This window comes from Panulirus ornatus, chromosome 62, assembly GCF_036320965.1.
Source record: "Panulirus ornatus isolate Po-2019 chromosome 62, ASM3632096v1, whole genome shotgun sequence".
Classification (NCBI taxonomy): domain Eukaryota; kingdom Metazoa; phylum Arthropoda; class Malacostraca; order Decapoda; family Palinuridae; genus Panulirus; species Panulirus ornatus.
The window spans coordinates 1,199,278-1,210,000 of NC_092285.1; the positions used below are offsets into that span (position 1 = coordinate 1,199,278).

Below are 10,723 nucleotides of genomic sequence, written 5' to 3' on the forward strand. Positions count from 1 at the left end.
ACTTGTATAAAGTAACCCAACCATTATGTCCCTAAGTTTGGATACCCTCTTAAGAGGTCTTTGTATGTGTACTGAGAGGGACGTGCTGTGGGGCACCAGGGCTGGCGCGGGCCGCAGTCCGACGCACCGGCGTCCTTCCGTCCCGGACGCATGCGACTCAAAAGTTCACAATGTGTTTGACGTGTTGGACTTGTTCAGAACGTGTCCCTGACGCATGCGACGTGTACGTCAGGACGTGTTGAGACGCCCTCGGTGGAGTGGACTACGACGCGGACGCATTTATGCTCCTCCGACGAGTGGCTCGTACGTCCTGACGGATATAGACATATGCGACGTGTGGTTTACGACGCTGTGACGCATCTAGACATATTCGACGTGTGGTTTACGACGCTGTGACGGATACAGACATGCGACGTGTGGTGTACGACGCTGTGACGGATCTAGACATATGCGACGTGTGGTGTACGATGTTACGAGAGGATTCTGACGTAAGTTAAGACATCAGAAGAGGGATTAAGTCCTCTACGTTAGCAATACGTCAAGACTGACTATCAAGACGCATTGTTCATACGACGGTGTTTCTAGGCAGACTGGAAGGGTCCAGACCCTGGCTGGACTGGACTGGACTGGAGGCTCCACGACGAGTCCCTGACACACGTCGTGACGTACAGCGATCGCTGCGTCGTACAGTTCTAACAAGACAAACACTTGGGAAGATAATATATATATATATATATATATATATATATATATATATATATATATATATATATATATATATATATACATTAGTCGCGTCGGAGCACAGCTGGCGACACGTGACGTGTCATCATACGTAGGTATGATGCGGTCAACACTGGTGCTGACAGCTAGCCAAGCATACGTCCCAATCATCCATTTATGTGTATAGACGTAGACTAAAGAATGTTTTTATACTTCCCTGGGTCTTCAGAGTAGATGGCTGGTTAGGTCAACGCACAACCAAACTACCCGTCGTAAGTCCTGGACGAGACTGGAAGTCCTACGTCGCAAAGCCAGCTAAACAATACAAACCAACTTGAAACAAACGATGCAAACGAACTATGACAATAATGTCGTATATCCCAAACCCTGACATGAACCTATGAAGCCTTAAATAATTTTTTATACATAATGGTGTGACACATTCTCTGCCAGTGTTCTCAATACTCACGCAGCAAGTGAAAAAAAAGAGCTATTTTTCTTTTTCTCTCTGCTGCATGTGCAACAGGCTAGGGTGTGTCTGTGTCCAGCCAGGTACATGATACAATATGTTCGCGTCATCTACTCTGAAGAACCCAGTCAAGTGTGTTCACAAGATACCAGCTCAGACTCCTCCCAGTCCTCACCTGTGTATGAGGGTGTATGAGGGCATGTATGAGGGATGTATGAGGGTGTATGAGGGATGTATGAAGGTGTATGAGGGATGTATGACGGGTTTATGAGGGTGTATGCTACACACACAGAAACATGCTAGTGTCTGTCCAATGTTGCAACACATACCCATGCGATAACGCATACATATTACTTCACATATAAGTATACATATATAGTTATATAGGAAGACCAATATCTCAAATATCGACACATACAAACAAAACGAAGATTTAAGAATATCTTATATTGTATCTTTCGCAAATAATGATATCACTTTATTTATACTAAGAATACTACGCAAATAATAATAATAATAATAATAATAATAATAATAATAATAATAATAATAATAATAATAGCAATAATAATAATAACAATTTTACTCGAGATTATGAAATATATTAATACATTTATCACACAACATTCACAAATAATCTTAACCAATCACAATCCGTTACTAGAATAAACAAAACAATCACAACACCATAGAAATGTTACTACAGGAACACACACACACACACACACACATACACACACACACACACATACATTATACAACGTCACTATCAGCATACCCAACATACCCAGCATACCCTCACATACCCAGCATACCCCCACATACCCAGCATACCCCCACATACCCAGCATACCCCCACATACCCAGCATACCCCCCACATACCCAGCATACCCCCACATACCCAGCATACCCCCACATACCAGGTGAGAGTATGATGGGAGACGCCTCCGTGGGCGTGGAGGGGGGAAGTGGTATACCCACCCCCCCTTCTTCGGTAACCCCCCCCCCCATACATTCGATGTTCACCAACGCTGGAGAAATGTTCTACACTCAGTAATAATAACATAAAAAAATAACTTCTGTTTTGGGCATCATGATCTATGTTTACGGTGTAGGTTGTTTACAGATGAACAATACTGACTTGTTGGTTACAAATAAAACTTTTTGTAAATATATATCTCCACTTCTTTTATTTATAACCTGAACACCAAATACAGCGCCCACCCGAGCGGCAGGCGGTCCACTGTCAACCCAGCTGTTCATCCACACCTAGGAGTTAGTCTATAGAATGGGTACCTGGCTCAGGCTGAAGAATATATATATATATATATATATATATATATATATATATATATATATATATATATATATATATATATATATTATCCCTGGGGATAGGGGAGAAAGAATACTTGCCACGTATTCCCTGCGTGTCGTAAAAAGGCGACTAAAAGGGGAGGGAGCGGGGGGCTGGAAATCCTCCCCTCTCGTTTTTCATTTTCCAAAAGAAGGAACAGAGAAAGACGCCTAGTAAGGATATTACCTCTAAGGTTCAGTCCTCTGTTCTGAATGCTACCTCGCTGATGCGGGAAATGGCGAATACTAAGAAAGAAAAAAAAAAAAAAAAAAAAAAAAAAATATAAAAAAAAAAATATATATATATATATATATATATATATATATATATATATATATATATATATTTTGCTTTGTCGCTGTCTCCCGCGTTTGCGAGGTAGCGCAAGGAAACAGACGAAAGAAATGGCCCAACCCCCCCCCCCATACACATGTATATACATACGTCCACACACGCAAATATACATACCTACACAGCTTTCCATGGTTTACCCCAGACGCTTCACATGCCCTGATTCAATCCACTGACAGCACGTCAACCCCGGTATACCACATCGCTCCAATTCACTCTATTCCTTGCCCTCCTTTCACCCTCCTGCATGTTCAGGCCCCGATCACACAAAATCTTTTTCACTCCATCTTTCCACCTCCAATTTGGTCTCCCTCTTCTCCTCGTTCCCTCCACCTCCGACACATATATTCTCTTGGTCAATCTTTCCTCACTCATTCTCTCCATGTGCCCAAACCATTTCAAAACACCCTCTTCTGCTCTCTCAACCACGCTCTTTTTATTTCCACACATCTCTCTTACCCTTACGTTACTTACTCGATCAAACCACCTCACACCACACATTGTCCTCAAACATCTCATTTCCAGCACATCCATCCTCCTGCGCACAACTCTATCCATAGCCCACGCCTCGCAACCATACAACATTGTTGGAACCACTATTCCTTCAAACATACCCAGTTTTGCTTTCCGAGATAATGTTCTCGACTTCCACACATTCTTCAAGGCTCCCAGAATTTTCGCCCCCTCCCCCACCCTATGATCCACTTCCGCTTCCATGGTTCCATCCGCTGCCAGATCCACTCCCAGATATCTAAAACACTTCACTTCCTCCAGTTTTTCTCCATTCAAACTCACCTCCCAATTGACTTGACCCTCAACCCTACTGTACCTAATAACCTTGCTCTTATTCACATTTACTCTTAACTTTCTTCTTTCACACAGTTATACTAACATACTAACATGTATGTAACATGTGTCATTCTCAACCCCACATACATATTGCTCTGGTTATCTATACCTTGGCTAAAGTAATACTTTTGTTTTGCATTATGTGTCAAAGTATAACTTTGTTTATAATTATGGTTCCAAACATCAACTTAGAGTCTTAGAGCTTGGCTCAAAGTATTACTTTTTTATTCACTGTTCACTGTATTACTGTTGATTTTATCAAGACTGAAAGTAATACTTTAAGCTTTTGCTTAAGGTTCAAATCATTATATCATTTTATTCGTGGTTGAAAGTATTATACTTTCTGTTCCATCATGGCTCAAAGTATTGATTATTGCATCTAATTATGGATCAAAACAATACTTTTTGGCCAAGACTCAAACTATAACATTTTGCATCTGATCAATGGCTAAAAGTAATACTTTGTCTTCTAGATAATCTCATGACAGATGACCAAAGTATAATACAGAGGAATACATACAGGTGCAGACCAGTGGTTTAAAGAGGCGCAGATAATATAAGTCGTGGTCTTGAAGTGAAGTATTTATCAAGTGTTAACATAAACGTATCTATAGTATAACTGTCAACCATTCTACTTGGTCAATCCTTCCATATCTTAACAATCCTGTTGAAGATAAACTACTTCGCCTCATTCCAGGTCAAACGTTTGTCCACGAGTTTGTATCCATTACTACGAGGGAAGAAATCACACCAAGCAAGTCTTAAGTAACTTGATAGATCAAAATTATCAGACGAGCCTTTGATCATGTTGAACATTTGATCACATCTTAACCTTCTCTGTTCTAAGTTCAAGTTGTTTCATCATCTCTCATACGATATGTTCTCAGTCTGGGAACCATCTTGGTGGCTGGACGCTACACTCTCTCCATTCTGTCTGTGTCTTTCCTCAAGTTGGATGAACAAAACTGAACACAATATTCAAGATGGTGGAGACACACAACTAACTTGTAAAGAGTAAGTATAATTATTCTCGACTTAAATTCAATAACTGTAACTATAAAGCAAAATGGTGTTCGGTTCATTTCAACTGCTTCTGTGTCCAGCTTACTTGCCTTTACGTCACCAGAAATTATCAAACCTTAACATTTCTCCTCATTTACCTTTTGTGTTTCAACAGAATTCCTATTGTAACTTGCCTTTTCATTCTTATTACCGATATATAAAAGTTTACACAACTTGATATTAAAATTACTTGGCCATCTTGTACATCAGTTTCTTTCTTCCGTTAGAAGCAGCAGACGATACATTTCTGTTTTAGAATTATTTAACAACTTAATATCGACTGTGAATTTTGATATCTTGCAGTGCTGCCCATTATATCAATATCATTAATTTATATGAGAAAGAGAGCCGGTGCCAAGACTGATCCTTGTGGTACTCCACTTGTCACGTCTAACCATTCTGAGGCTGGACCATTCATTACAAATCTTTGTTTACACTCAGTCAAACAGTATCCTAACCACTGAAGTACAACCCCATCTATAACATGCCATTTAACTTAACTTATTAACCTTTAATGTGGAACTTTTTTGAATGTTTTTCGAAAATCTATATATACATAACACCAACTACTTTACTGTCATCATCCATGTGGATTACATCATTAAAGTGGGTTGGTCAGACGTAACGACTTCATCATTAACTATGCTGAGGGTCGTTTAGTAACGGATGGTCCTCTCAATGGTTTACAATCTTATCATGAATGATGGTTTCCACGAGTTTACCAACTATAAAGTTACGCTGATTGGATGATAATCTCTGGGCAGCTATTTACTTATTTCTTTTTTTAAATAGACGTTAGATTAACAAACTTCCATTCTTCTGGAACCTTCCTGTAGCCAGCGAGTTAATGAAGAGGGTAGTCCACTTCCCCCAGCCTACGTGCCAGAGTTTGTGTGACGCGACCAAATCTGAAATGTTGGCGTGTAACACTCCTGGGGGCGTGGGGGAGGAAGACTCCTCCTCCCCCGCGCCTCCTGCAGGGCCACGAAGGCGACTACGAGGAGGGAGGGGCCGAATGGCAACCCTCCCCTCCTGTATTATTCTTTAAAAGAAGGAACACAGGAAGGAGCCAAGACTCAGCATTCTCTTCCTGACGGAACTTCGCTCACGAGGGAAACGACGAACATGTATACTTTATATATATATATATATATATATATATATATATATATATATATATATATATATATATATATATATATATATGCTTTGCATCCTCAATAAAAACTTTTCACTGCTTCTAACAACTTGCCTCCCACACCATATATTCTTAATACCTTCCACAGAGCATCTCTATCAACTCTATCATATGCCTTCTCCAGATCCATAAATTTTTTTTTTTTTTTTTTTTTTTTATACTTTGTCGCTGTCTCCCGCGTTTGCGAGGTAGCGCAAGGAAACAGACGAAAGAAATGGCCCAACCCCCCCCCCCCCATACACATGTACATACACACGTCCACACACGCAAATATACATACCTACACAGCTTTCCATGGTTTACCCCCAGACGCTTCACATGCCTTGATTCAATCCACTGACAGCACGTCAAACCCTGTATACCACATCGCACCAATTCACTCTATTCCTTGCCCTCCTTTCACCCTCCTGCATGTTCAGGCCCCGATCACACAAAATCTTTTTCACTCCATCTTTCCACCTCCAATTTGGTCTCCCTCTTCTCCTCGTTCCCTCCACCTCCGACACATATATCCTCTTGGTCAATCTTTCCTCACTCATTCTCTCCATGTGCCCAAACCATTTCAAAACACCCTCTTCTGCTCTCTCAACCACGCTCTTTTTATTTCCACACATCTCTCTTACCCTTACGTTACTTACTCGATCAAACCACCTCACACCACACATTGTCCTCAAACATCTCATTTCCAGCACATCCATCCTCCTGCGCACAACTCTATCCATAGCCCACGCCTCGCAACCATACAACATTGTTGGAACCACTATTCCTTCAAACATACCCATTTTTGCTTTCCGAGATAATGTTCTCGACTTCCACACATTTTTCAAGGCTCCCAAAATTTTCGCCCCCTCCCCCACCCTATGATCCACTTCCGCTTCCATGGTTCCATCCGCTGACAGATCCACTCCCAGATATCTAAAACACTTCACTTCCTCCAGTTTTTCTCCATTCAAACTCACCTCCCAATTGACTTGACCCTCAACCCTACTGTACCTAATAACCTTGCTCTTATTCACATTTACTCTTAACTTTCTTCCATAAATGCTACATACAAATCCATTTGTTTTTCTAAGTATTTCTCACATACATTCTTCAAAGCAAACACCTGATCCACACATCCTCTACCACTTCTGAAACCACACTGCTCTTCCCCAATCTGATGCTCTGTACATACCTTCACCCTCTCAATCAATACCCTCCCATATAATTTACCAGGAATACTCAACAAACTTATACCTCTGTAATTTGAGCACTCACTCTTATCCCCTTTGCCTTTGTACAATGGCACTATGCACGCATTCCGCCAATCCTCAGGCACTTCACCATGAGCCATACATACATTGAATATTCTCATCAACCAGTCACCAACACAGTCACCCCCTTTTTTGATAAATTCCACTGCAATATCATCCAAAGCCGCCGCATTGCCGGCTTTCATCTCCCGCAAAGCTTTCACAACCTCATCTCTATTTACCAAACCATTCTCCCGGACCCTCTCACTTCACACACCACCTCGACCAAAACACTCTATATCTGCCACTCTATCATCAAACACATTCAACAAACCTTAAAAATACTCACTCACTCAAGTAGGAAGAAAGGAAAGTGACTGGTTCCCAGAGAATGTTGGTTTGCGGCAGGGGTGCGTGATGTCTCCATGGATGTTTAATTTGTCTATGGATGGGGTTGTTAGGGAGGTGAATGCAAGAGTTTTGGAAAGAGGGGCAAGTATGCAGTCTGTTGTGGATGAGAGGGCTTGTAAAGTGAGTCAGTCGTTCGCTGATGATACAGCGCTGGTGGTTGATTCATGTGAGAAACTGCAGAAGCTGGTGACTGGACTTGGTAAAGTGGGTGAAAGAAGAAAGATGAGAGTAAATGTGAATAAGAGCAAGGTTATTAGGTACAGTAGGGCTGAGGGACAAATTAATTGGGAGGTAAGTTTGAATGGAGGAAGTGAAGTGTTTGAGATATCTGGGAGTGGATTTAGCAGCGGATGGAACCATGGAAGCGGAAGTGAGTTACAGGGTGGGGGAGAGGGCGACAATTCTGGGAGAGTTGAAGAATGTGTGGAAGTCGAGAACATTATCTCGGAAAGCAAAAATGGGTATGTTTGAAGGAATAGTGGTTCCAACAATGTTGTATGGCTGCGTGGCGTGCGTTATAGATAGGGTTGTGCGGAGGAGGGTGGATGTGTTGGAAATGAGATCTTTGAGGACAATATGTGATGTGAGGTGGTTTGATCGAGTAAGTAATAATAGGGTAAGAGGAATGTGTGGTAATAAAAAGAGTGTGGTTGAGAGAGCAAAAGAGGGTGTTTTGAAATGGTTTGGTCACATGGAGAGAATGAGTGAGGAAAGATTGAGCAAGAGGATATATGTTTCAGAGGTGGAGGGAACGAGGAGAAGTGGGATACCAAATTGGAGGTGGAAAGATGGAGTGAAAAAGATTTTGAGTGATCGGGGCCTGAACATGCAGGAGGGTGAAAAGCGTAAAAGGAATAGAGCGAACTGGAACGATGTGGTATACCGGGGTCGACGTGCTGTCAATGGATTGAACCAGGGCATGTGAAGCGTCAGGGGTAAACCATGGAAAGTTGTGTGGGGCCTGGATGTGGAAAGGGAGCTGTGGTTTCGGTGCTTTATTACATGACAGCAAGAGACTGAGTGTGAACGAATGGGGCCTTTGTTGTCTTTTCCTAGCGCTACCTCGCACACATGAGGGGGGAGGGGGTTGTTATTCCATGTGTGGCGGGGTGGCGATGGGAATAAATAGATAAAGGCAGACAGTATGAATTATGTACATGTGTATATATGTATATGTCTGTGTATATATATATATATATATATATATATATATATATATATATTTTTTTTTTTTTTTTTATACCTCGTCGCTGTCTCCCGCGGTTGCGAGGTAGCGCAAGGAAACAGACGAAAGAAATGGCCCAACCCCCCCCCCCCCCCCCATACACATGTACATACACACGTCCACACACGCAAATATACATACCTACACAGCTTTCCATGGTTTACCCCGGACGCTTCACATGCCTTGATTCAATCCACCGACGGCACGTCAACCCCTGTATACCACATCGCTCCAATTCACTCTATTCCTTGCCCTCCTTTCACCCTCCTGCATGTTCAGGCCCCGATCACACAAAATCCTTTTCACTCCATCTTTCCACCTCCAATTTGGTCTCCCTCTTCTCCTCGTTCCCTCCACCTCCGACACATATATCCTCTTGGTCAATCTTTCCTCACTCATTCTCTCCATGTGCCCAAACCATTTCAAAACACCCTCTTCTGCTCTCTCAACCACGCTCTTTTTATTTCCACACATCTCTCTTACCCTTACGTTACTTACTCGATCAAACCACCTCACACCACACATTGTCCTCAAACATCTCATTTCCAGCACATCCATCCTCCTGCGTACAACTCTATCCATAGCCCACGCCTCGCAACCATACAACATTGTTGGAACCACTATTCCTTCAAACATACCCATTTTTGCTTTCCGAGATAATGTTCTCGACTTCCACACATTTTTCAAGGCTCCCAAAATTTTCGCCCCCTCCCCCACCCTATGATCCACTTCCGCTTCCATGGTTCCATCCGCTGACAGATCCACTCCCAGATATCTAAAACACTTTACTTCCTCCAGTTTTTCTCCATTCAAACTCACCTCCCAATTGACTTGACCCTCAACCCTACTGTACCTAATAACCTTGCTCTTATTCACATTTACTCTTAACTTTCTTCTTCCACACACTTTACCAAACTCCGTCACCAGCTTCTGCAGTTTCTCACATGAATCCGCCACCAGCGCTGTATCATCGGCGAACAACAACTGACTCACTTCCCAAGCTCTCTCATCCCCAACAGACTTCATACTTGCTTTGAAGAATGTATGTGAGAAATACTTAGAAAAGCAAATGGATTTGTATGTAGCATTTATGGATCTGGAGAAGGCATATGATAGAGTTGATAGAGATGCTCTGTGGAAGGTATTAAGAATATATGGTGTGGGAGGCAAGTTGTTAGAAGCAGTGAAAAGTTTTTATCGAGGATGTAAGGCATGTGTACGTGTAGGAAGAGAGGAAAGTGATTGGTTCTCAGTGAATGTAGGTTTGCGGCAGGGGTGTGTGATGTCTCCATGGTTGTTTAATTTGTTTATGGATGGGGTTGTTAGGGAGGTAAATATATATATATATATATATATATATATATATATATATATATATATATATATATATATATATATATATATATGTGTGTATGTATACGTTGAGATGTATAGGTATGTATATTTGCGTGTGTGGACGTGTATGTATATATACATGTGTATGTGGGTGGGTTGGGCCATTCTTTCGTCTGTTTCCTTGCGCTATCTCGCTAACGCGGGAGACAGCGACAAAGTATACTACTACTACTAATATATATATATATATATATATATATATATATATATATATATATATATATATATATATACATATATATATATATATATATATATATATATATATATATATATATATATATATATATATATATATATATATATTCTTACGTGCTAAAGTAGATCAGATCAATCACTACATGAACACATGTTCAGACATTACCAGGAGGCGTGTGAGTGGGCGTGGCGCCCTCGGGACCAGGGAATGGGCGGACTAAGACGCCCACAGTGGGCGGGCGTGGCACTGGT

General features: G+C 41.5%; 1 long non-coding RNA gene across 1 annotated transcript; it reads left to right on the forward strand.

Annotated features, from left to right (window-relative positions):
• On the forward strand, positions 1-1,933 carry LOC139745779 (uncharacterized). Its single transcript, XR_011711949.1, has 2 exons — positions 1-1,379; positions 1,434-1,933. It is a non-coding gene; the product is annotated as an uncharacterized lncRNA (long non-coding RNA).
• The last annotated feature ends 8,790 nt before the right edge of the window (positions 1,934-10,723 follow it).